The sequence below is a fragment of the Triturus cristatus genome, chromosome 1_2, assembly GCF_964204655.1.
Source record: "Triturus cristatus chromosome 1_2, aTriCri1.1, whole genome shotgun sequence".
In the NCBI taxonomy this organism is placed as follows: Eukaryota; Metazoa; Chordata; class Amphibia; order Caudata; family Salamandridae; genus Triturus; species Triturus cristatus.
The window spans coordinates 312,448,599-312,476,458 of NC_140580.1; positions in this window are offsets into that span (position 1 = coordinate 312,448,599).

Here is a 27,860-nt window from a genome sequence, read left to right on the forward strand (position 1 = left end):
CTGTGGCGTACGCATACGCCAGCGCCCATATTGTGATCCGGACCGCACAAGCGCGTGTACAGTCCGTACTACTGTGGCGTACGCATACGCCAGCGCCCTTATTGTGATCCGGACCGCACAAGCGCGTGTACAGTCCGTACTACTGTGGCGTACGCATACGCCAGCGCCCATATTGTGATCCGGACCGCACAAGCGCGTGTACAGTCCGTACTACTGTGGCGTACGCATACGCCAGCGGCAATATTGGCCCAGGGACCCTATACACGCGCTCCGAGCGTATGTACGGTGCGTATAACAACTGTCAGTGGTGACAGGCGGCACACAGACAGGAATGGAGCGGACAGGTATTGCCAAGGGTGGACACAAATGCATTGTCTGTGCAATACCACCTGTGTGTGACACAGGTGTGTCAGGATGTGATGTGGCACTTTACCCCTGAGGTGTGGGCAAAGCACATGTACGATGAGCTGTGTACACATGTCGTGTGTGATGGTGCGCATTGTACCACACATCCCCTGCACTCCTTTGACATGTGTGCATGTCGTACACACTAGTGGAGCCATGAGTCACTTGCATGTCCCAGTCACGGACACCCGCACCTGTCCCCTGATGCCAGGTACACGGAATATTACATATGACACGTGTATGGCTGCGTTGCATGCTGCAACCATGTCATGTGTGTGGCATGTCTTTCCATGATTTTGCTGTAGGTGTGTGGTTCAATGCGTCAGCAGTTGCTGCTGCCAACATGTGTCTGTGTGTCGATGGGCATGGCACACTGTTCCGCACACCAGCCCACATATGTGATTTGCCATGAGGTGTGTATGTATCCAACTACACGGAGTATCAACACAAGTACATATCCACATGCTCCCTATGTATGTTCTGTCTCGACATGTACTCCTCAAAGGCAATGTGTGTGGCCTGTCCTATTCCTATGACATGTGACCAGTGCATATCGCATCCAACTACCTGTCTGTACCATACGCATACTACTTCTGCACATGTGTGGATGTCTGTGAATCCTGTGATGCGTGTGCATGTTCACTTACACTGGCCCACAGCTAGTCTCATGCCATGTCATCGTGATCTTGCCCCCCTCCGTTAGTGGCTGTCCCTTGGTAGGAGTGTAACCTGACTGGCGTACGTGTCCAGGAACTGGGGCACAGACCTGACTCACAACGTGGCATATGTGTATTGGCTGTGTAACATGTGCTCAGTGCATTGACGATGTTGTTGTACAGTGCTCACTCTTAGGTGTTCCTTCCATTTCACTGCAGGGCTCCGCCTCTCCCTCGACGTATGCCAGACATTGCTGCCCTGCATGAACGGGACTGTATACGCCGCTACAGATTCAGCCAACGGTTGATTGATGAGTTGACTGGCCGGCTGGAAGCACAACTCCTCCCGCGCCACAGGTATCCAAGTGCACTGACACCCAAGTTGAAGGTGATGGCAGCCCTACATTTCCTTGCCACGGGTACGTTCCAACATACCATTGCTGATGTCGGGGGCATGTCCCAGACGATGTTCAGCCGTGTTCTGCATGATTTCTTAGAGGCCATGTTGGTTCACCTGGATGAGTACATTAAATTCCCAAATCGTGAGCAGTTGACAGATGTCAAGCGTGAGTTCTATGCCCTGGGAGGGATGCCCCATGTCATTGGGTCCATAGATGGGACACATGTTGCGTTGGTACCACCACAGGCACAGGAGGTGGTGTATAGGAATCGCAAACATTATCACTCCATTAATGCCCTTGTGGTGTGTCTGTCCAACATGGTGATTTCACATGTCTGTGTTCGCTTTCCAGGATCAGCACACGATGCCTTCATCATGAGGCGTAGCAGGGTGCCAGAAATGATGCTGCAGCTGCGGAACGAGCGAGCATGTATTGTTGGTGGGTAGACTCTGGCAGTTCAGTGTTTGGCGTCATCTTCCAATCTCACTGCCTGTGCTGACACACTTCTGTCCATGATGTTTCCTTGTAGGGGACGCTGGCTATCCCAACATGCCATGGCTGATGACGCCTGTCCGCAACCCCAGCACGGCTGCCGAGCACCGCTACAACAACGCACATGGGCGGACCAGGAGAGTCATTGAGAGGACGTTTGGACTTCTGAAGAGCCGATTCCGGTGCCTCCACAAGACCGGCGGAGCACTCCCATATGCCCCGGTGAAGGTGTGCAAGATCATCATCGTCTGCTGCATGCTGCACAACATGGCAGTGGAGGAAGCTGTTCCACTCATACTGGATCAAGATGACCAGGACCATCCACCCGTGGAGGATGAAGGGCTTGGTGACGGGGCAAGTGATGTGGAGGAGGAGGAGGCTGTGGAGGACATGCGGAGTCGGCTCATACGCAACTTCTTTGCTTAGTGGTGAGTTCCAGTGTCTGAGTGTGCACGCATTGGGCCGTGTGTGGCATGTGTTGCAATGTGTGTGTCCATCTGCATGTCTGCCAAGTGAGTCAGTGGTGTGTATTGAAGTGTCACTCAAGTGATGGCGCAATGGAAGGATGTTGTCTGAGGGTCATCATTGTCACCTGTCATGTTAACAACATGATACGTGTTAAGTACATGCTTGCGGATGTGCTCCTTTGTGCTGAATCCTTGTGTGTCTCTCTTCCACAGGTCCATGTGCATGCTGTCTGCTGGTGGCATTGTTGTGCTCCTGCTACTCCTCATGAACACAGCGACATGTGCTGATTCAGCGTCACATGCACGGGCAAGTGTTGAAATCTCCTCAGGGTAAGGGATGCCTCACGTCGTTTTGGGTGTGTGAATTGTTTGTAGTCTGTGTGCACTTCTCCGGTTCATGTGTGTTCCATTTGCATACATGGTGATCCTACATGGGGAACATGACATGGGGCAGGCTTCACCTGGAGCCATGCTCAGACTTGGTGACTGTCATGTGGCAGGGGATTGGGGATTGTGATGAGGCCATCATTGTGTGTAACACTGGCCTCGGAAACATACAGGTTGCACCGGGTTGACATGGTGTGTGATTGCCCCATCAGGGCCTCAATGGTGTATAGCGGCCTCTCCGTGGCAGCAGGGGGTGTTTAGCTGTTATCCGTCACTTGTGTGCCAGGTCAATGGGATGCCAGCATCTGTGTTGCAATGGGGGGTGCCAGTGTTGCTCCCACATGTACATCCACATGACCTGTGTATGTGTTGACAGAGTATCATTGTCATTCCAACACACATGACTAATAAATTTGTCCCTCTGTCTCCAAGGTGCCTCTTCCCTGTCAATGGTGCCCTGTTGCCACTGTGCGTGCCGCAGGTCTGGCATAGTTTTCATAGGTGGTGCATATGTGTCTATGTGTAGAGTGACAAGATGCTAGGGGTTTGTCAGGGAGTGGGAACTGTATTATGCACAAGATGCACAGTTCCATCCACCTCAAGGCAAGAGAGACCATCCCCCAGGGCAACTACAACATCCGTGTCGAATCCTACCCTGCAGTCTACGGACATGTGCCTCACGACTCCCATGGTACTTGTCCATATCCGGAGTGCATCTGCACAGCTCTGCTACTGCGTCGGGCAACCAGGCCACATCAACGTCCTAACGGGATGGGGGGAATGTTTCACAGCCAGCTGCAGGATGACCTTCTAGATCCACGCCCACACTCATGATGCAGCCCACAACCCCAACACAACCATGTGGCACAGTGATCCTAAACTGCATTCTGGCATCTCCATGCATCCAACCTTGGCCTAGCCACCATTCTCAACATCCGCCTGACGCAAGCATGCTGCACATTGTAGGGACACATGTCTAGACATACCTGGGAGCGGCAAGCCAGGTCACTCAACATGATCCCTGACCTCTGCGCATGACTGTTGCTCCCCTGAATGTGTCTGTAGCCACAGTTGTGCGGGAACCACTCAGCTGGTTGGGCCCAGCACAGGTGAGTTTGGTACTCCATGTCTGTATCAGATGAGACATTGGGACCCATGTGTGTCCTGGGCAAGACTGCGACCCCACGGTTTGGATGGTTGGAGTTAATTCTGAGATCAGGCATGCTTTGACTGTACGACACACACATGTATTGTAATAATGTAGAATCACGGCATCATCTTGTAAGTGTGATTAATTTATTTGTGGTGGGGTACGGGTTTGTGGGGATGACAAGAGGTGCACAGCGGGAGTGTAGAATCCAAAGTTCACTGGGGGAGTTGGTATCCTTGTCGTAGCAAAATGTCAGAGTCCATGCCACAGTCTTCGTCAACATAGGTCAGACAGTGACCAGCAAGTCCATGTGGCAGAGAATGTCATGTGCTGCTATTGGGCCAGAGGGCCAGGTGCCAGGCCAGGTGACCTGGGAGATGGTGATGTTCTGCTGACTCTCACAGTCTTTTTCGTGGACGACCCACCTTCCTGCGGGGACCCTCGGAAGCAGTCCGTGACGATGTCTGTGACGCTCCGTCGGATGAATCCTCCTCCTCCTGATCCCTCCCTGTGTCTGGTAATGGCCTTCGCCTGGTGCCACAGGGAGGGTTGCCCATGTTGTCGGCAATCCGACGGAGTACACCGGTCATTTGGGTTTGCACCGCCACGAGCTCAGCCTGTCTATCCTCCATCCTTCCTTGGTGTTGCAGTTGACAGGCATGTTGCTGGGACTGCAGGGTCTTCATCTCCTGGAGGGTCCCCTTGATGTCATTGAGGGTGGACGCAATCTGGTCCATGCCCCTGGTGTCACGCCGGTATGTATCCAGGATGTTGCTGACCTGGGACACTACCGGGTCCTGAGCTGCCTGGTCAGGTTCGCGCCTCCGCCGTCCTCCACTCCCGCCACCCCTGCCCACGTGCACCTGGCCTGCCGTTGTGGGTGCATCGGGTCTCCGGGACCCCTGAGGGATGGCATCTGCGTTGCCGCCTGCCTCCTCCTGGGTGCCCGGAGGACCGTGTCCCTCCTGGGCAGACTGGCTGGGTGGTCGTGTGCGGGCAGGGCTCCTGGACGTCTCCTGGGATGTGGCAGGAATGGGGGTGGTGGTTGGCACAGTTGTACCTGACGCAGGTGCTGCAGGTGGTTGGACACCAGAGGGGCCAGGTTGGTCTGGGTCATCCACGGAGTGGTGAGAGTCATCGCTGGCGGTGGGGTCATCATCCCGCGGAGCCTGGTCCTGTGTGACTTCCCCCCCAGTGTTGGGGGGTGTTCGTCGACGTTGACCTGTGTGTGAGAGAGACAATGTTAACAGTGTCACATGTGGCATCCATGTTGCATGCATTTCTGATGTGGCACTCTTCCTCTGGGTAGTTGGATCTGTCCTGCATTCCTCTCACAGTGCACTTGTGCATGGCTATGTCCCTTGGCCACAGCTGTCAGGGCTTTACGCATGTGTGAGACACTATCTTAGTTGATGCATCTATTTGGGTACACAGTCAGCAGTGTGGTGTGCGGGCGTAGCGAGCCATGCAGAGGCGCCTTACGTGTTGCACTGTACGTGGCCAAATGGTGTTTTGGCAAGGCAATTTGATGTTGCAGGTAGGGGACTGAAGCATTTGTGACAGGGTTCTTACCGACACGGTGGGTGGGTATACTGGGTGTGTGGTTAGGTCTGTGCCTGCAGCACGGATGGACTCGTGCACAGATTGACACATGGACCGGTCTTCATCTACGGAAGGGGGGGTTGAGGCACTGCCAGACCTGGTCTGCATGCACACAGTCCACCGGCTGACGAGTGGACATGGCCACACCACCCAAGGGTGATTTAGTCTCCCTGTGTCTCCCTTCCTCCCTCCCTCTGTCACCCTCCTCCCTCCCTCTGTCGGTCTCCCTCTGTCACCCTACTCCCTCCCTCTGTCTGTCTCCCTGTGTCCCCCCTCTGTCTCCTTCCCTCTCATTCCCCCTCTCCCTCCCTCTCTTTGTCACTCTCTGTCACCTCAGGCCAGCTTCCTGGGCACACACAGTTAGCCGGTCTTTGAATGGCCATTGGCTTGTTCATGTGAGTTAGTCCCTGTTCTCCGGGCACCCATTGGGCAGTGTGTCTGAGTGTAGGCTGCTGCTGTGGCGGTGTGTGCTGAGACTCTATCAGAGCGATGCATCTTCATTGTCTGCTGTTATGTGCAAATTGTGCCTTCAGACCCATGGCATCCTGCATGGCAGCCATCATTTGCAGGCAAGACAGTACTGTGTGGGTACACACAGTTTGTATGGCTGTGCCCTGGGCCATATGGGCTGAGGGCATTGTTGTGTGCTTGTGAGTTGCTCAATGTTAGTTTTGCTGCCCCCACTCCCAGCATCGACCACATCCTGTGTTGTGTTGGTGTTTTGTGTGGCCTGTGACTTGGCATGGCCCTGATTGATGCATGGGGCATGGAGGCGCCAGTGGCATGTGTGTGTTTGTGGAGTGTTGTTGTGTCCGGTGGTGGCTTGGGGGGGGGTGGCATGCATGATTGATTGTGTATGGCATCCCCCCCATGTGAGGTGAGTTGTTTGTGTACTCACCAGGGTCTGGGAGTCCTGGCAGTCCGTGTAGTCCCTCCACCGCCAGCGTGGACATCACCTTCTCCTCCCAGGGATGGTATTGTACCGGTCTGGGGGGCGGCCCTCCTCCAGTGATGTTCCCCTGGTTGTGATTGTCAGTCATCTTCCTCTTGACCGTCCTCCGCAGATCGTACCACCTGGATTGGCACTCGTGCCTGGTCCTTCTGGTTGTCCCAACAGCATTCACAGAATCGACGATCCTCTGCCACATGGCGGTTTTTTCGGATATGCTGGTCTGTCTGACCAATGTCCCAAAGAGCTGTGGCTCGACTCTGAGGATTTCGTCGACAAGGATCTCCAGCTCCTCCTTTGTGAACTTTGGATTCTTGGTGGTGGACATGGCGTGGGGTGTGGTTGTGGGGGTGTGGGTGTGGATGGCTGTGGGTGTGTGGGTGTGGTAGTGGAGGTGTGTGTGTGAATGTGATGAGGGGGTGTTTGTGTAGGTGGTTGTGTGAAGGTATGCAAGTGTGAGGTTCAAGTATGGTGGTGTGGGTCGTCTGTGGGCTCTGGCAGCAGTGGGTCTGTTGCAAAGGCTCATGGTTTGTGTGTGTGGTCCATTTTTATTGGTCCATTTGTGGGTGTGGCTGTGTTTGAAATTTGTGTGGGTGTGTTATGAGGAGTGATTGAGTTTTGGGCCTCTGTTTGGCAGTTTGGCAGTTGCAGGTGAGTGTATGTGATGTTTGTGGGGTTGTTGGGCCTGTTTGGTGGTGTGGGGAAACTCTACTTGACTCTCCTTGTGTAAATATGGTTTGTCCGGGTTCAGTACGTGTTTTTTTGGCGTCAGTACGGTCCGTACATGCACTGGTGGGGGTGCGGTCCGTACATTCCCTGGTGGGGTGGTGGTTCGGTGCGTACATACACGGCTGGGGTGGGTGTTTGGTGCGTACATACACGGGTGGTGGTTCGGTGCGTACATACACGGCTGGGGGGGGTTCGGGGGCGTACATACACGGCTGGTGGTTAGGTGCGTACATACACGGCTGGGGTGGGGGTTTGGTGCGTACATACACGGCTGGGGTGGGGGTTTGGTGCGTACATACACGGCTGGTGGTTCGGTGCGTACATACACGGCTGGGGGGGGTTCGGGGGCGTACATACACGGGTGGTGGTTCGGTGCGTACATACACGGCTGGGGGGGGGTTCGGGGGCGTACATACACGGGTGGGTGTTTGGTGCGTACATACACGGCTGGTGGTTCGGTGCGTACATACACGGCTGGGGGGGGGTTCGGGGGCGTACATACACGGCTGGTGGTTCGGTGCGTACATACACGGCTGGGGGGGGGGTTCGGGGGCGTACATACACGGCTGGTGGTTCGGTGCGTACATACACGGCTGGGGGGGGGGTTCGGGGGCGTACATACACGGGTGGGTGTTTGGTGCGTACATACACGGCTGGTGGTTCGGTGCGTACATACACGGCTGGGGTGGGGGTTTGGTGCGTACATACACGGCTGTTGGTTCGGTGCGTACATACACGGCTGGGGGGGGTTCGGGGGCGTACATACACGGCTGTTGGTTCGGTGCGTACATACACGGCTGGGGGGGGTTCGGGGGCGTACATACACGGCTGGTGGTTAGGTGCGTACATACACGGCTGGGGGGGGGGTTCGGGGGCGTACATACACGGCTGGTGGTTAGGTGCGTACATACACGGCTGGGGTGGGGGTTTGGTGCGTACATACACGGCTGGGGTGGGGGTTTGGTGCGTACATACACGGCTGGGGTGGGTGTTTGGTGCGTACATACACGGGTGGTGGTTCGGTGCGTACATACACGGCTGGGGGGGGGTTCGGGGGCGTACATACACGGGTGGGTGTTTGGTGCGTACATACACGGCTGGTGGTTCGGTGCGTACATACACGGCTGGGGGGGGTTCGGGGGCGTACATACACGGGTGGTGGTTCGGTGCGTACATACACGGCTGGGGGGGGTTCGGGGGCGTACATACACGGCTGGTGGTTCGGTGCGTACATACACGGCTGGGGGGGGTTCGGGGGCGTACATACACGGGTGGGTGTTTGGTGCGTACATACACGGCTGGTGGTTCGGTGCGTACATACACGGCTGGGGGGGGGTTCGGGGGCGTACATACACGGCTGGTGGTTCGGTGCGTACATACACGGCTGGGGGGGGTTTGGTGCGTACATACACGGCTGGTGGTTCGGTGCGTACATACACGGCTGGGGGGGGTTCGGGGGCGTACATACACGGCTGGTGGTTCGGTGCGTACATACACGGCTGGGGGGGGGTTCGGGGGCGTACATACACGGCTGGTGGTTCGGTGCGTACATACACGGCTGGGGGGGTTCGGGGGCGTACATACACGGGTGGGTGTTTGGTGCGTACATACACGGGTGGGGGTTCGGGGCGTACATACTCTGCTGGGGTGGGGGTTCGGTCCGTACATACACGGGTGGGGGTTCGGGGCGTACATACGCGGGCGGGGGGTGGTGGGGTGTTCGGCGCGTATGCGGGCACATGTCTCCATGGTTGCTATGGGAGTTCGGTTCGGACGGTGTTTTTTGCGTACGGTTGTGAAATGGGGAGGACGGGAGGGATCGTACTTGCGCAGTCGGACTTTATTTTTCCGCACGGTGGGTTTCTCGCCCGGGGACGTGTCGGTGACTTTTCCCGACCCGAGGACGTGTGGGGAAATCTTCCCAATGCGATTCGTATGGACTTTTTTCCGTTCGAATCGTACTTGGCAGTTTGTACGCTACTTTGACGATTCGGACGGAAAAAAATCCGGATACGAGTCGGACGGGGAATTTTTTTACCGGATCGGAATTGGCACCTCAGTTTGTCATTTTGGTTTTGCAAGTCCTTTCTGTCAATTTCTGCATATTTGATTAGAATCTCCATGAGTGTTTTTGAAGAATCCAGATTGCACTTCCCCCCAGTCCCGGAGCATATTTGGATTGGGGTTGTCATAGCTCGGAGCAAGCATTATCCGAAGCCCACGAGGGACCCGCCCACCTCCATGTATTTGGAAAGGGATCGGTGCTCCCACCACTTAGCCTGCTCCGAGCGCATGAGTTTGTCTAATTTTCTGTTTAGTTCCCGTATGTTGGATGTGCCGCAGCTTTCGCTAAACTTGCCATTTCAATGCGCGCGCTGGCAACCTGCACAAACATTTCTTCCGCTGCAAATATATATTTGCCCCCACAATGCAAATTATGAATACTTCAGGATCGCCCTTGCAACTTTTATGGAGAAAGTATAAAGACAGCTTTAAAAAGATCTAGTTTGTGATGCAAAAAGACAAGCAATCTGCATAATGATATGTACATGTTGTATATGGAGAGACTGGATGCACTTTTATCTCTTTTTATGAAATAAACAAAACAAGTCATAAAAGTTCAGGCGCTAATATTCTGTTTTTATTCATTGTCACGACAAACAAAGCAGCATACATACAAAAAGCTAAATACAGCCCAGCAGATGTAAAGAACAAATGAGTGTGTGCATAGATTTGAAAGGGGGTGAAGTTTACAGAGATTCTGTGTAACATTTTCATAATTATGCTTACTACAAAAGAAATGTCCTACTGGGCATAGTTTCAGCATTTCTCCTGATCTCATTTCAATAGAATTACTTAACACCCTTTCAATTACATTTCCCTTGTGTAACATTTTCATTGTATGACAATAATTAGCAGTCTCTCAAAATGTTCCACCAGTTGAAGAAAATGTTGCATGAAATGGCTGAGGTGGGAAACGTTGGCTTTAAGTCAGTTTGTTAATGAGCTGTTGTTGATGTTTTTTCTAAAGTACAAACCTTATATATAACCTTAATTCATTAGCCCAGTGACTTTCCATAGACCAAAGTTCTTCAAAATAGGGGACAGACCACCATGGGAGATGAGAGGGGCTGGGTTGATCTAAGAGAGGCATAAGGCTGTGACCAAGTCGAGCAATTATTATGTGCCTAGTGAACAGTGGCAAACATCACTCTTAAAACAGAGCTGAACTTTTCAGTGAAAGAAAACCAAGTAATAGTGAGCCACTGTGGCATGGGCCATCAGTTTGTCTCTTCTCACTCATGTCCTGGTTAAAAGTAGGTGTCAAAGTGTGGTGGTTGGGGGGCAGACATGGAGTGCTCCAAACAACTTTCAAAGTCCCTCTCACTTTTCTGATAAAGGATCACACTGTGGATGTTTTTATACTTTTAGGGAATTCAGGCTGCCACTACTAAGTTGATAATCATTTATTTGGTTGTATTTTGAAAAGGAGTTGTTGAACATAGCAATGTTTGAATTGCTAATTATGTTCAGAGCAGCTGATTTTGTAGAATAACAATGAGAAAATATTTTTATCATTATAGGGGTTACCCATGGGTTTCTACCAGAGAGGGTCACTGCATTAAAAAGTTTAAACACCACTTCCATAGTCTGAGCCATACCTGCGGGTCCTCATGCATCCATATACTGTATTTAGGTTTGTGATACAGTATTCAATTTTAAAAAAGAAAGTAATTATATACCGAAAGGTTTTCATATGAGCCAGGAAACAGTGCTGCTAGATGCTGAAGTTGTCAAATAAACAAGGTTGCCAAAACTTGATTGCGTCTTTTACCTCATTCTGCCTCCATCTTACACCCCTGCCTCTGTACGTAACCTCAGATGGTTATTTTTCATTCCATTTTTCTACCTTTGTCTCTGTTTTCCTATCTCTCTCTTCCTGCTTCTTCCTCCATTTTCTGCCTTTCGCTGGCTTGAAGTCTGATGATGAAAAATAAGTCCCAATCCCCAAAAATAGGATACAGCCAGTGCCCGCAACCTGTAACCACTGACGTGTCGTGGTGTGAAAGTAAGTACCAAGTCTGAGATGCTGTAGAATGGTGAGTGTGGTTGAATGAATGTATAACTATCTAACTATAGTTTGACGAAACACCTTGGCATTTGGACTTTACCATTTGTTCCTGCTTGCCTCTAGCTTGTTTGATGCAATTTGCAGGGTTTAGTGGGTGCAGACATGCCCATTACCATCCTTTCAGAGTGGCATGAGCGGAGGGTCACGGCTACTTGAAGGCCTTTGCAGCTCAAGTTTTGTGATAGTAGGTTTGTTATAGAACAAGACTGATCACATGCCTTCACCCATACAGTGATTAATTGTAAAAGAATAAGTGCCAGTAAAAAAAGGGTTTGCTCAGAAATCTATGACGAGGGTAATTGAATGTGGTTGTGACAAATTCCAAAGCTGCATAGTGTTGAGCCAACTTCAAACACTTCATATGAATCCACCACCAGACGCCCCCTGTTCCTTTATCTCATCTTTTCAGTTCCTGCTTTCACTCTTTGGAATGTTTTCTATCTTCCTCCTCATTCTTCTTTTCCCTTTTTGTGTTTTTATCACTCTCTTGCTCTGGGTTAAAGCCTGATAAGGAAATATAAGTACTTGTCCCTAAAAATGAGTACTGGTGAACCCCACTCGTGACCACTGGCTCAAACTAAGCACTACACCTCTAGAATTTGCTCACTTGATGTGTGTTGGTTGGAATCCTTGTGTGGGCTGAGCTTTAGTCAAATACCCGCTCAATGTAAATGTATATTATTTTTCAGTATTTAGTTTAGGGTATGTGTATCATAGTAAATAAAGTTTAAATCACAGAAAGTATTGTCTCAATAAAATCTCTCCAGGTATTCATATTTCTCTGTGATGTGGATGGACTTTCACATTTGTTGTTTATTCATAAATGGGTTGACAGTGATTACGCCCATGCTCTCCCCCAAATTAAGATCAGTTTTGTGCAGCTATGTATCAGAGCATCTTTCTGCAGTGCCCTCAGTTTCCACTTCATTTTCCTGTTCGAATACCACAAAGGCTACACTCACTTAGCCTTGTCATATATTGAAATGGTATTTGTATAGCACCATATTGCTGCGCGTGAAACCCAAAGGAATTTTGGTGCACTACAATATAATGTGCTGCAAATTCATCCCATTGAATTTACAGTCACTCTTTCTTACAAATATCTTGTTAAAGCAATAGAGGTAGTGGCAATGGGCTCGTGTGTGGTTACAGAAGTGAAGTGGCTCCCTGACAGCTTTCCACCAAGACCAGTTGGGCTGCCATCATTTATTTGTGGACGATTTGCATACCTGGATCTCAGGACTCTAAGAGAGGATCCACTTGGCAAGATATTTACCCAATTAACTGGCATATAGCAATGACTGATTTCATATGTTGCATGGACTTAGGGGCTGATTTAGAGTTTGGCAGGTTGCTCTGTCAAGTTCACATCCTCCTTAATACAAGTGCATTAGATCCTTAAACAATCAGAATGGTTGGGGTCATGAAACCAATAACAAGACAATGCTGTTTGACCACAAGAGAGTACCAGCAATGTGATGTCTGGCAAAATAACCCCACGGTAGGAGCGACAGAAAGAAATTAAGGGCCTGATTTAAAGTTTGATAGATACAACACTCCATCACAAACGTGATGGATATCCCACCCACAGGATATAATGCCATCTCCCAACCTCAAATCACATCCTTAATGCATTGATTAAAGTTCATAGTGTGCTTTGGTTATGATCAGGACACATCTTTTACCTAGAGCAATGTGTTTTTGGTACAGAACAATCACTTCTCCACCCATCACCCTCGCGAGGAAGAGTTGGGCTTGCTTCTTTCACACTTTCTAGTTGGGGATAGGTGTTTACACCCCACCATTGTAGAACTTCACCAGCTCCCACTTCTGTTCTGGCTCTAAGTATTGCTTCTAAAACCTTGACTTTCCAGAAATTCATAAGAGGACATCAGTCGGCCATTTGTTGTAACTAATAGCTTTCTTTGGCTTACTTTATTTAATCAGCTCAACAAATTCCCTTCCTTTGGTGGCAGATTATCTACAATATGTCCTCTCACCTTTAGTAGGAGAATACTTAATTTTTTTTAAAGTTTTTCTCAAATGCTGAGCTCAAATGTGAGAATGAATGGTACCTTTGTCTCCTAGTAAGGAACTGTCTCCAGGGTTAGGGATTGAGTTGAACATGGTTTTTTGTTCCTATATATTGTGGCTGAGAATCCGGTTGCGGAACAGGTCAATGTAGAACCAGACTCACTGAACTCACAAGCAACAGGTATGCCCTTCAAAAATATGGTTTTCTTGTTGCATTCCTCCCTTCTAGTATCCCTAAAGCAGTCTTGGTCTGTCCCCTTTTTTAAACATACACACATGAACACATACCACACACAGTCACACACACACACACACACACACACACACACTTTCAGACCACTCCTTTCAGCCATTGCCTATTGTAGCTCAGCTGGCTTGAGGAATTATGCTAAGAAAGAGGGCTGGCTTGTCAGTATAAGAAACTGGGTTATTAGTTGAGAGTGGAGGAACCCTCACTCCAATAATAAACACAAAACTGGCCAGGGTGAACCACAAATGTCACTAAATGAACCTGTGCTTATCCCTTTAGTCAGGCTTCAATTAGAGGCAATGTGCAAAGTAATTATGAAGCACTCCAGCAGTAAAAAGGTGAAAACACCACACAAAAAAAGGTAATATTTTAATAAATAAAATTGGACAAAAGAATTTAGTGATGCAAAAAAACCATGATACAGAAATATTGTTGTCAAGAATATAATTTTTCAGGTAAGTATTGTTAAGAATATTGTTGTTGTAAATATTGTTTTCCATAATGTCGTTGTAAAGCACATAGTTCTTTAAGTAATGTAACGTGTTTGAGTTTATTTACTACTTTTATATGTTATTGTTTATACAGTTACACATTTTTTAAATATAGTTTATAGCTTTAAGTGATTTAATTTTTTTTATTTGATTGTTAATAGCAATTTGTAGTGTTGCAGCTGGTTATTAGGTTTGTAGGGTGGGAAGTGAATAAAGTAATAATTAATTATTAATTATATAATAATTTTCCCATAAGTGATTGATATTCATTACGCATATTATGTAATATTGATTAAATAATTTATTTTAGGTGCGTTTGTAGGTGTATGAGGTGGGAAGTTAATTTGGAAATAATTAATTAACACTTAATTTATAATTTATTATTATTTAATTCAATATTAATTATGTAGCTTGTGTAATAGTAATATATTTTAGTTATATTGAAGGTGTGGGCTGCAGGGTTTGTAAGGGTATAGGTTGGGAAGTTAATTAAATAATAATCAATCAACAATTCATTATTAACTAATTATTACATATTGATTATTAATTATGTACATTTTGTAATACTGTTTTATTTTAGTTATATTTTAGTTTTGGATTGCTAGGTTTGTAGGAGAATTAGGTGGGAAGTTAATTAAATAATATTATAAAATGTATTATTTATAAAGCATGATTAGTAATTATGTAAATCATGTAAAAAATATTTATTTTAATTATATTTAAGGTGTGGGCTTCTGGATTGGTAGGATTGTAGGGTGGGAAGTTAAATATTAATTAGTTTACAAGTAACTATTAATTGCTAATTATGTAATTGATTATCAATTGTGGAAATTGTGTTCTACTTATTTATTTTCATTATATTTTAGGTTTGGGGTGCTACGCTTGTAAGGTTATAGGGTGGAAAGTAAATTAAGTAATTAATAAATAACCATTATTTTTTTAAATTGAAAATTAATTATTGTATTGTTTATAAACTTTGTAAATTGGATAGCTGTTGTTGCTTTATTTTTTTATATATATTTTATGTTGAATAATATTGTTTATATTTAGTTTTTTATATTGTTTTCTAAATTAATAGGGGTTTTCAAACTGTAATGTGTCTGAAGAGAAGTAGTTTACCTCCTGTTGCTTAGACAGAAGTGAGGAATAGTAAATTCAACCCTACAAAGTCAAACACTTTCCCTACTGTTGCACAGAATGGAGTGGGAAAAGTAAATATAGGCACTCCAAAGTTCAATGTTTTCCCTATTGTTGCACAGGCTGATGTAAGAATAGCGAATCTTACCCCTCTGAAGTCCAACCCTTACCCTATTTTTACACAGACTAGAGTGGGAATAGTAAATCTTACCCCTCCAAAGTCCAAAGCTTTTCCTACTGTTGCACAGACTGAAAAAGGAATGGCACATCTTACCCTTCGGATCCCAAAACGTTCCCTATTGATGCACAGAGTGGAGTAGGAATAGTAAATTTAACGCCTCCAAAGTCCAAAGTTGTGCCCACTGTTGCATATACTGGAGTGGGAATAGGACATTTTAGCCCTCTGAAATCCATTGCTTTCCCTACTGTTGCTTATACTGGAGTGGGAATAGTAAATTTAACCCATCCAAAGTCCAGCACGTTCCCTATTGTTGCACAAACTGGAGTGGGAATAGTAAATCTTACACTTTCGAAGTCCAATGCTTTCCTTGTACAGACTGGAGATTTTCCCTGCACTGTCTGGAGTGGGAATGGTAAATGTAACCCCTCAGAAGTCCAAAGCTTTCCCTAGTGTTACACAGACTGGAGTAGGAATATTAAGTGTAACCCTTCTGAAGTCCACCACTTTCCCTACTGTTGCACAGACTGAAGTGGGATTATTACCTCTTACCCCACTGAAGTCCAACGTTTTCCTTACTGTTGCTTAGACTGAAGTGGGAATGGGTAAATTTAACCCCTCCAAAGTTCAACGCTTTCCCTACTGTTGTACAAACAGGAGTGGCATAGTAAATCTTAATCCTCCGAAGTCCGACGCTTTCTCTACTGTTGCACAGACTGGAGTGGGATAGTATATCTTACCTCTCTGAAGTCCAACGCTTTCCCTACTGTTGCACAGACTGTAGTGGGAATAGTAAAGTTAACCCCTTCGAAGTCCAAACCTTTCTCTACTGATGCGTTTTTTGAAGTGGTAATAATATATTTAACTTCAGCGAAGTCCTACAACTTCTCTACTTTTGCATAAACTGGAGTCAGAATAGTATAACTATTATTTCCAAACTCCAATGCATTTCCTAATATTGGTTAACTATATTCTCCATTGATATGGTTTATAATTTTAATCTCATCACTTTTGCGCGTGATTTTACAGCACAATGCAAAATACTTTATTTAAACAATGAAGCCTGTCAAAGTGCATTAGTGACAAGTAAAATTAAAATGATAGACAGTGTCACAGTTTTTCAAAAATATCGATGATTCGGCAGTTAAGCAATAGATCATCAGCAGGTTTCCTCAATCATAGTATGGTTAAAATTGTGAAATACAATTTAATAAACTACTAATAACTTGGTAAAAATATTCTTTAGTTAAAATCTCGCGGTGTATAGCTTGCTATTACTGTCTGGTCAGCTTGGGTAAAAAGCAACACTATGGGGTCCATTAGGATGCAGGGCGGTGGGCCCACCACCGCTCTGGCGGTGCAGAAAAATGCCTTTTTCCGCCTGCTAGCAGCGGACATCACTCCCGCCATATTAGTATGGTCAAACATAGGCCAATTCCCAACTGCCGCGGTGCGACACGCACCGCCATCAAAGTGCGCCCGCCACCGCGGCGGTGGGAGCCAATAAAGACCCTCCGGCGTGCGGAATGACGTCCGCCCCGGACCACAAATTAGGATGACTCAAGCAAGCAGACGCACCGCAGCAGAGACACCGCCCAACCAGAGACAGCGGAAACTCGACAGCGGAGCACGATCCTGGTCCACTCCACCCGAACACGACCGCAATGGACCCAGCTCTACACGTCTTTCTGGTGCTGTACCTGCTACATCACCAGGAACTCATGGACCGCCGTGGACGCCGCCGCAGGTACGCAATAACACAACACACAACCCACAGCCTGACACAGGGTCCAAATCCACATCAGACACCCTAGGGGGGATAGGGACACATCCACAAGGGCACCCACACATCACCCACCTGCCACAAATGCACCCCGCTGCATCCTGGACACACAGCTACCGCCACCATGCAGCAATGTCCCGGTCACGTCACCGCAGCGGCGAACACAAGCAAATACATGTGCAATGCAGAAGGAAGGGCTCGTGCCAGGCATGGGCAGGGCACAAAGACCACAGGGACATGCCCACACACTAGCACACCCCATGAAGACACATGCCATTTGCCCCCCTGTGCACCCCATGCACAACAACAAGCCAGGGCAACACATACCCTGCACCACACAACAAACAATCATGGAGACACACAATGCAGGAGTGGCTGCACAGGAACACACAACACACAGCACAGTAGCACAGGGCTAGGGAAACACACACAACACCACACTCAGGGAAACAGCAATGAGGACAAGCAACAAATGAACACACACAAGGAATCAACATCCAAATGGACACACTGCCTGCAAAGTCACACATACATATCACAGACTGACACGCACACACACATACACACCCCAATGCCAACAGCAATGGAGCACAACAAATAGGGAAACCAAAGTGGACTGCACACAAATGGAAGGCCATGGAGAGACACAACAAGCATGTGTACTTCACATAAACACAAGGAACAGAGCACAACACCCTCACACCATCAAAGCACACATGGCTGGCACAGTCAGTGAAATCAAACCACAGACAGCTCAGTGCAACCACACAGGGAGACAGCAAGGCAAAACATGTATAGGCACAAGGATGAAAGGATGAAAGGAAGGCCCTGAAGTCAAACTGGGAACAGTCACACATACACACAACTACTTCAGAGGAGTACACAAGCAGCACTACACACAGGGACCATCTACACACCTCAGGACTGACAAACACAAGTAAGAATCTACACACATACCCACCTCACACCAGCAGCACACAACACCAGTGCTAACCACACTGAAGGCAGGCAATACTTGACAGGCAATATACTCACAAACAACCACATACCCTGGGCTCAGCCACAAACATATCACACACACACACACACACATACACACACACACACACACACACACACAGGGATGCCACCACAAATGTGGAAACAAATGCAACTGACAAACACATAACCCAACTGAAACACACACAGAGCCACAACAACAGACATGCCCTGTGCAGCTAAACTGGGGAAAGGCAATGGGAGTACAGACACAACAGGAGTGCACAACCTCATCACTGAGGAAAAATGCACAGACAACATTCCACAACACACACAAGAAGTGCACCATCACAGAACAATACAGCCACAGCAAACGAACAACAGATACACAGGCAGAACAATCACATAGCAAACATAGCACAACGTCAGGGGATGCACAACAGGCAATCACAAGGCAACATACACATTGCACAGCAAGCACAACAAGCTGTGTGTGCACACCAAGCATACCAGACACACATAGACATCAGTGACAGAACAGCAACCCACACAACACCATACAGCACAGCATAAAGACAACAGCACACCCAGGAAGTGATGCAATAACACAAACAACACACATATATCCAACACAACAACCAATAGATGCACAAGTATGGGACACAAAGGTGGAAACAACTTGAGCACAGGACTGGGCAGCACACACAGTTGAACTGCATAGCAGCAACCATGACTGACAAACAGCACCAGAACATAACACATGACCCATTGGGGAAATGCACTGAGTGACACATTGACCCTGGACAAAGAACTGCACCACAAAGCACAGTGGCACAAATGAAGTCATGGGGAGGCACACACACATACAAACCAAGGGGACAGTTCACACCAAAGTGAAGTGCACTGTATGTCAGTAGGGGACATGGCAGGAGTGTACCATACACAAAGAGAGGGAGTGCAGACCCACAATGGGTAGGCAGCTGAAGCACAGATAGGGGATGGCATGACAACACACACAACATGCCATACTGGAGGCAAGAAGGCACCATGGGACAGCAAGGCTTGAGAAAACACAACCACAATGGCAGTGTGGAGCAGCAGGTCTACACAGACCCCACAAACAGCCACCAGACACAGGGATGTGCAACAAAACACAACACTGAATTGCCAGTAACACCCTCTGCATACTCACAAGTGACAAAAACAACAAGTAGGAGTCAAACAGAACTGCAAGGACACACCAACACACTGCACAGTGCACAACATATAACTCACACATGGGCATACAACCACATCCACAGGGATGAACAATCAAAACAACAGGCACACAACTCCTGGGTGACACATGTGTGTAGTAGACATTGCAGAGGCATGCACACATCAACACTTCCCACAAACTCACCCCCTTCACACGGCACAATACCTGGCCATCCAAGGGCACACATGGAAAGTAAGCCATGGGACTAGGATGACTGGCCATCACAAGATGACCACACACATACACCACTGGGCACACATATAGGAAGAACACACACATGATGACCCTGGACAGCCTGCCTGCAATATTGTGTGCAGAAACCCACCGTGTGCTGGCAGTGCCCCCCAACCTGACATGTGTACAAAAGAGCCAACATGAACTAATCAAGTAAATGACTACTGCTAAACATTCGAAATTGACACCATTGCCACCACAAGTATCTGGGCCAAGATAAACTGAAGACCCTGTCACCCCTGAAAAAAGTGAGCAAGTGAGCCCAAACATTGAACATGTTGAAGTGCCACACAGACCATGTGGCACAGTAAACCATTTACACACAGCAAAATAACTTTATTCAGTAAGGACACTGACAAAATAGACAACGGGAGCAACTGTCTTTATTCACAAATTGCACAGATAGGCACCATGAGAAGAGAACAGTACGGCACAAAATGCAGAGCATGTCCATGAGAAGCTGCACAGGCAAGGGCAAAACAGCAGTGAACAACAAGGCCAGTGGGCAGGGCAGAGTGCAGAGCATGTCCATGAGAAGCTGCACAGGCAAGGGCAAAACAGCAGTGAACAACAAGGCCAGTGGGCAGGGCTGAGTGCAGAGCATGTCCATGAGAAGCTGCACAGGCAAGGGCAAAACAGCAGTGAACAACAAGGCCAGTGGCCAGGGCAGAGTGCAGAGCATGTCCATGAGAAGCTGCACAGGCAAGGGCAAAACAGCAGTGAACAACAAGGCCAGTGGCCAGGGCAGAGTGCAGAGCATGTCCATGAGAAGCTGCACAGGCAAGGGCAAAACAGCAGCGAACAAAAAGGCCAGTGGCCAAGGCAGAGTGCAGAGCATGTCCATGAGAAGCTGCACAGGCAAGGGCAAAACAGCAGTGAACAACAAGGCCAGTGGGCAGGGCAGAGTGCAGAGAATGTCCATGAGAAGCTGCACAGGCAAGGGTCCAACACAGCAGTGAACAACAAGGCCAGTGGCCAGGGCAGAGTGCAGAGCATGTCCATGAGAAGTTGCACAGGGAATGTGTGTGACTGTACCTTTCCATGGCCAGCAACACAGGGGGCAACAATGTGCCGTACAGGCCCTTCTGTGTGAGACACAGGTGTGTGAGGGTAACTACCACTCAGACTTGGTTGTCAGGCGTACTGGAAGCTGGCTGTGCCTTGGGGACTGTCGGGGCACTTAAAGGGGGAAAGAGCGGAACAGCTGAGGTAGAGCGATCAGTGTCTTGGCAGGCTGGAGGGCTGCTTGGACCAGGTGGTGTAGTGGCATGTGGAGGTGGAGTCATGCAGACGGGAGTCACGGTGTGGCTGGGAGATTGTGGAGGGGTGCCCTTCCACTTCTTGGGGCTCCTAAATGGCTTGCCTGACTTGGGATCAATGGGAAGTGGTGTGGGCACAACAGGCGCACTCACCACCACTGCTGCAGCAGGTGCAGGCACTGGCAGCCCCTCTGGTGATGTGCTGGACCCAGCTGAACGCTTTGCCTTGCTTCGCCTCTGCCCCCCTTCCCCTGTTTACTGGGTGTCACCCTTACAGTCCCCTCCGGCCCCTGCTTCACTGGGCTTAGAACGGGAGTCGAGGCGGTTGGTGATACTGCCTTTGAGCCCTTTCCAGGTGTACCTTTGGCATGCACCACCTCCTTGGTGGGCACAGACACTGTTCGATTATCTTTGCACGATGCCTTAAGGGCAGGAGAGTCCTTGGATGGGGATGCCACTGAGGCATGTGTGCCTGAGGTCTGTTGCTTTGCTAATTGTCCCCTGGTGTCGCCTGACAGGCTTTTCTCCCTGCGCTCTGGGGTGCTTTTGGTCTTCTGTGGGGATGGTGTCTGTGCACAGGACCGCTTGGGTTGCTGCCGCTGTGTGCTCCGTGTGCTGTATCATGACTTTGATGTATGTGGACCGTGGTCACTATCGTCAGATGTGGCCACTGCCTGGGTGGTGGACAAAGGGACTGGAGCTGGACTGTGAGAATGTGCCTGTTGCAGGGCAGACGTCACTGTTGATGACAAAGCCTGGACTGTCCGGTGCAGCCCACCCATGTCGGAATGTATGCCCTCCATGAAAGCAACCACCTGGGCCAATTTCTTGTAGTGGTCAATGAAGGCATTTAGGAGAGCTGTCTGGCCTACACACAGCTGGCGCAAAAGGTCCACAGACTCAGCACTGATGGCAGCAGTGGGGACAGGGGCAGGGGCAGTGGTGCCAGGGTTGAAGGACACTCTTCCCCTCTTACTGAGGTGGACACGGGCAGCACAAGAGGAAGTGGCTGGGAGGGTGGGCAATGGCCGCTGTGTGGTGGAAGTCGATGCAGAGCCCCTGTTCCCTGTGCCCTCCAACATGGATGCATCCCCTCTGGCATCGAATGATGTGGTACTTTGCGTCTCAGGCTCGGACTCCTCCTGCAGACTCCTGTCCCCCTCTGATGCGCTGGTGACATCTGTGTCACTGGGCTCCTGGGCAGCTGTGGTGCTAGTTTCACCCCCACTGGTGTCCGTCTCTTGTCCCTCTGTAACCACAGGTGATGCTGCATGGGAGAGAGAGATGTTGGGTCAGGTCAGTGGCAAAAACAGAACAAACATATGCAAGCAATGCATGACAAAAGTTGAGCAAATCTACATGTTGCATACCACCCTGTGCAATCACATCGTGCCAACTCATTACATAGACTCAAGCAGTGCATGGAAACTGGAAACTCAGGCATGAGTGAGCCATGTGATGACCACACAGCGCAACACCCTGCTTGTGGCTCTGTTCAAACAAACACACAACTAGTTCTGAGCACACATAGGGACATGATGGGGGCACACAACTTGTTGCCAATGACAGAACTGGATGTAACAGGAGGGGACAACACAGACGCAGACTACAACATGACAGTCCACAATGGACATTAGCCCATGCCACCCACCATGTCGTACCTTGGGGACAATAGAATGCTGCACATTGCTGTAAGATATCTAGCCCTCCCCAATATGGGTGCATGCAATGGACGCATTGATGTACGCACAGTCAGATTGGGCACACTGCCGTTCCCTCCCATGGGATTCCCAAGACTACACCAATGCAGAAGAAACCTGAAGAGCACAACTCAGAATGTAATGTCAGGGCACAGCTTCCAAATCAACTTTGTAAGTACAGGTAGGGCAAATGCATGCCACAGGCACCCAGGCCAGCAGCCACTTACATGCCACAGCATCACACTACCAACATCACAGAGGCCAGCGCTGGCACAGGCTCTGTACACATGCAGCCACTCCCATCCAAAGTCAGACTCCCCAAATGCTCACCCCTGGCTTGCTGCTGATGCTCCTTCAAACGTGCATCCAGCTCAGGCTGTGTCACCGCCAAGATGCACCCCATTAGTGGTGTCATGCTGCGCCGTGCCAGATGCCCAGTGCGAGGAAGCAACCCCAGGGTCATCTCTGCCACATTATTTGCCGGCCGGCTGATGTCATCTCATCTCTTGTGGCAGTGGGTGTGTCGTCGGTTTGAGACCCCCAGGGCTCGCACCTTCGCTGCAATGGCCCTCCATACGGCCTTACGCTGGTGTACCTTGAGCTGCAGGCATGGGAGACAAGAGGGAGAAATGATCAGGTACCCAGTGCCATGTACCGACATCTATCAGTATAGCAGCAAGATACAACCAAATCACATATCCAACGATAGATGAACCAGAGACTATAGTACAGCCCACAGGGAAAAGCTGATGTTAAAGCATGTTGGTGTGAGGGGGAACACAGTCCCTGCACATCTCACGCACATGCAGGATGCCAGCACTGAAACCTGCCTGCCCACATCTCCAGTCAATTGTTGGGTTGAGCAACACATAGATCACATATCAACCTGTGTTTGGGGGGTGACCCACTGTGTCCAAGACTGCACAGCCCTCAAAGTCCCTGCCCTGTGAATAGATAACTGTGTCATGGATGTTACATTGAGGGACATGATCTCACAAATACAAAATGCCCTTCACAAGGGCGGTTGTGTGCAAACTACAGTGCTGAGATGGGCCACAGCTGGTGTGCAATGTGAAAAGACTGATGTCATACTCTGTAAGTGAAGTGATGTGCCCCTGTCTTTGTAGACGGGGACTGTGCTGTCCAGCTGGGCTCACACTGAGATGGACTACAGGGGCACACACAGACATCCAGCCAAGCAATCACTGTCCTGACTACAGCAGGAACAACCTTCTCTGTCACTGTATGGCTGACAGCACAACACAGGTCACTCATAATGACATGTGCAGGGAGGGAAAGCTGTGACATTGGGTACACACACCCTCCCACTGGAGACAGCATGTCAGACAGTGCATTACACTACCCCACACTCCCAGGCACATACTGCATCAGTCCACTACATGTGTGGCCCCCCTGCCCTACCACAACACTGTTTAAGACTCACTGTAGGAAGGTGGAATCTGACTAATGGTTGCCCCCAACTTTTTGCCTGGTATTTGAGTGGTTTTTGACTAGTCTGGCTGGGATCCTGCTATCCAGGACCCCAGCCTATCTGCTTCCTCTCTTAAACCACGTGAGTACCCTAGGTACAACTCAATTAGATACTGAGGATACCCTGGCAGTCCCTTCTAGATGGTACCCTAGGTACCCAGGCCATGTGTCCCTCAGTAGGCCTACCAGGGCTGCAGCACTTATTGTGCCACCCTGGAACAGCCATACAAACTGACACCACCAGACCACTACTGTAGTCTGGGTAAGGTGGTGCTAGCACCCCTTACAGGGAAATAGGTACCCTATATCTCACCCCATTACAACACATATACTCTCATAGGTCACCCCTATAGCAAGCCTTGCTAATCCTACAAGGCAGGGTGCTGAGGTATGTGTGAGGGGGGACCCCTACCTGAGTAGGGCCTCTCTGCAACCTTCGTAAAATCATTGCTGGGTTGTTTGTAGTGTAGCCATACCATATACTCTTAACCGCATTATAAGTCTATCGCGATAGCGTGATAACTTGAGAATGGCTACACAGAACCATATCGTGTTTGGTGTCAAACATGTAGGAATCCTACCCCCAGTCCAGCCATGGGCATGAGGGCACAATTCCCCCCTGCTAGAGGGGCGATATGGGAAAAGCGGCAGAATTTAGACAACAATTTAAAAGTGCACACGTAGTACAAAATGGCTACTACCCGCCACCCACACGACTCTGGCTGGCTGTTGCTGGGGAAAATCCCAGCCTCGCCAGCTGGACAATAGGGCTCCTGTGGCAGGGAGGTGCTAGCATCTCCCCAGACAGGATATGTGGATTGGAACAGGGTGGGTGCACCATATGTTGCCTTTCAGAGTTGCACGTAGGCAGCTACAGCACCTACATTCTGCATACACCGCCTGGAACCGGTTCAGAGGCATCCTGCCCATCGCCCAGGCGGGAAATACACAAAGGGGAGAGGGTGTAGCCACACTTTCCCGCCTCACGTCTCATTGGTGGACACTACTCTGGACACTCCCCTAATCTTGGGGATAAAGGTGAATAACGTGGCCCCAGACCCTCAGATTAATCTTGGACTTCACAGACTTGACCTTCGACAAGCTGCTGCCCAGCTGACTGAAGAAATCTCCCTTGGGGTAAAGGAGTTACCCCCCTGCTTGGCAGGCACCTGAAACACTGCAAGTGACCCAGTTGGAACTTCGCTGCTCCTATGGACTTCGTCGACTCCCAGTGACCTTGAGGTGGGTTTCCTAAGCATCCCAGAGGCCTTTGAGTGTGCACAGCAAGACTGAGCACCGTGGACCCCGTGGGTGCCGAGATTCCTGATACCCCAGGACACCGGCCACCTCTTGCATAGCACACGACCCTGACCAGTGGGGAAGTTGTGCTTTGGCCCATTATTGAGCCAACCACCAAGCCGCAATTGTGCCAAAGATCAACATCATAGCCCCCTCCGGCGTCCCGTGGGCTCCCTTTTGCGCACTCCATTTTGCTGCCTTCCGCAGTCCCTTTTCTCTCGACTTGTGGGCCCTAGCGGAGGACAATCTCAACATTTAAGAGTTCCCCTGGTTGCTCCAGGCCTGCTCTACAGTCTCTCCAAAGGAGACCTCTCACAGACCCCGTGGGTCTGCACCAGTAGCTGATTTGTTCATCTTGCATGGGTTGCGGTTGCCAGGGCTTAGTGGATCCAATCCAGACACTAACACTGCAGCGACCCTTATCAGACGTGGGACAGTTGCTCTCCCGAAGCTGGTTTTCCTTGAAGCCTCCCGGAGCCCGTGGCTGCAGATCCAAGCTACACCTCTTTCCACTTGAAGCACCCGACATTGAAGGGCTCTTTCCTTTGAGCTCCCTGGTCACTGTGCCGTGACCCAGACTCTGTCCCCTCTGCTTTCAGGTTCTTCTCTACAAGATCTACAACTTCAATCTTCACGGCATCATCGACGCTTTTGGCTAGCAGCAGTTTTGTACATTTTCCCATTGAAAATCAGCCCGCGACCCGACATCGAAAACGACCTATGCACCCGGCTTCCCTGGGGCAGGTAACAGTGGTACCTCGGTACTCTCGTGGTAGTGGGCTCCTCAAAGGCTTAACTCTAAGCCCTTAACTTTGAACTCCTGCTAGAAGTGTCTTTAATCTGTTTAAATCAAACTGCGACATTCTCCATAGGCTATAATAGAGATCCCGATAGCAGCTATTTCCACTGCACGCGCCTCCCGTGGGTCCCCTTCCTCATAACCTGGGGTGTATTCTTAAGGGGCCAGCGATCCTAAATGCCCTAGACATTGTCTGTAGAATTGTCATAGTTCTTATACCCCTTTTTTAATATATGGTTTGGGCCCCCCCTGGGGCCCTGTGATTCCAGTGCTATTTATTGTATCTATCAATGCTTGTTTGAATTGTAACTTTGCCTCTAGCCTCATAAAGAGACTTGTGGGATTCTGTCTAGAATAAATATATATATTTTATATATATACCTGTGTGGGCTACTCTTTCATTTGGTCATTCAAGAGGTTATCTATGGTAAAACAATAAGCTTAACACTCCTTCAAGACTTAGCCTGAAGGCTGCTCTCCACAGCTACCACTAGGATAGCTTTCTTTAAAGGTTGTCTTAAACCTATCATCAATAAGAGTCGAATTGGACTGGTGCAAGGTGTCCCCTATAACTAGGAGACAGCATATGCCAGGCCAACTTCTCACATTGGTGTGCAGCGGTGGGATTCAAGCTTGCCATTGTTTTACCAGATAACAAATTGAATTTCTAAAGTGAAAGCCACTTGGTACCAAAGGTACATATAAATTCAAGCTTAGAATACAATAAGTTCTACTGAACTTAGGAGTTGTGTGTAGAGGGTTTAGCACACCTTGACTACAACTCAAGAAAGGGTTCAGTAGGCCACACCTAGTGTAGGTAGATACACCAGTACCACTACACTAGAAATGTCTTTAAGTTCAGGTGCCCATAAGGCTCTGGAAGGACCCCAGAGGGTCCCAGTCGACAAATATGATAATCTCTCCTTTGCTGAGCTGAGGGAGATGTGCACCACTAGGCAACTTAAGACAAACAAAGGTGCCAATACCCAACGTCTCAGGGAAATCCTGCTCAGAGCAGACTTTAAGCAGACTTTAATGTCTGATGGGGTAGACAGGTTGGGTGGGCATCCCCCGGAAGAGGACACCCATGGGGTGGACTCTGATGAGGACCAGGAAGAGGAAGATGAACTTAACCTGGATGAACAAAACGATTCACAACATGGAGGTGATGGCCCAAGAGGCAATCTCTCCATCCCTAAAGGGAGAATGGTGGATCCAAACAGAAGGAACAGATCCCCCTCAGAGGGGTCCAACCATTCTGAGAGATCCAAAGGGACCTCTGCCTCTTCTCAGAGAAGAGAATCCTCCCAAGAGAGGAAATGCAGACTGATCCAGTTTGAGCAGGCTAAACTACAGCTCAGGAGAGAACAGTTAGCATTGGACAGGGAATCCCTGGAGCTTCAGAAAGCTTCAAGAAAATGGGGTCTAGAGACCCCTGGTGGCAGTAATGAAACCCCTAGAGTTAGAGAGAGAGATCCTGACAATAGGAACCTCCACAAGATTGTGCCCTCCTATCAGTCAGGGGATGATATTCACAAATGGATCACTGCTCTTGAGAGGGCCTGTAAAGTCCAAAGGGTCCCAGTAGAGCAGTGGGCA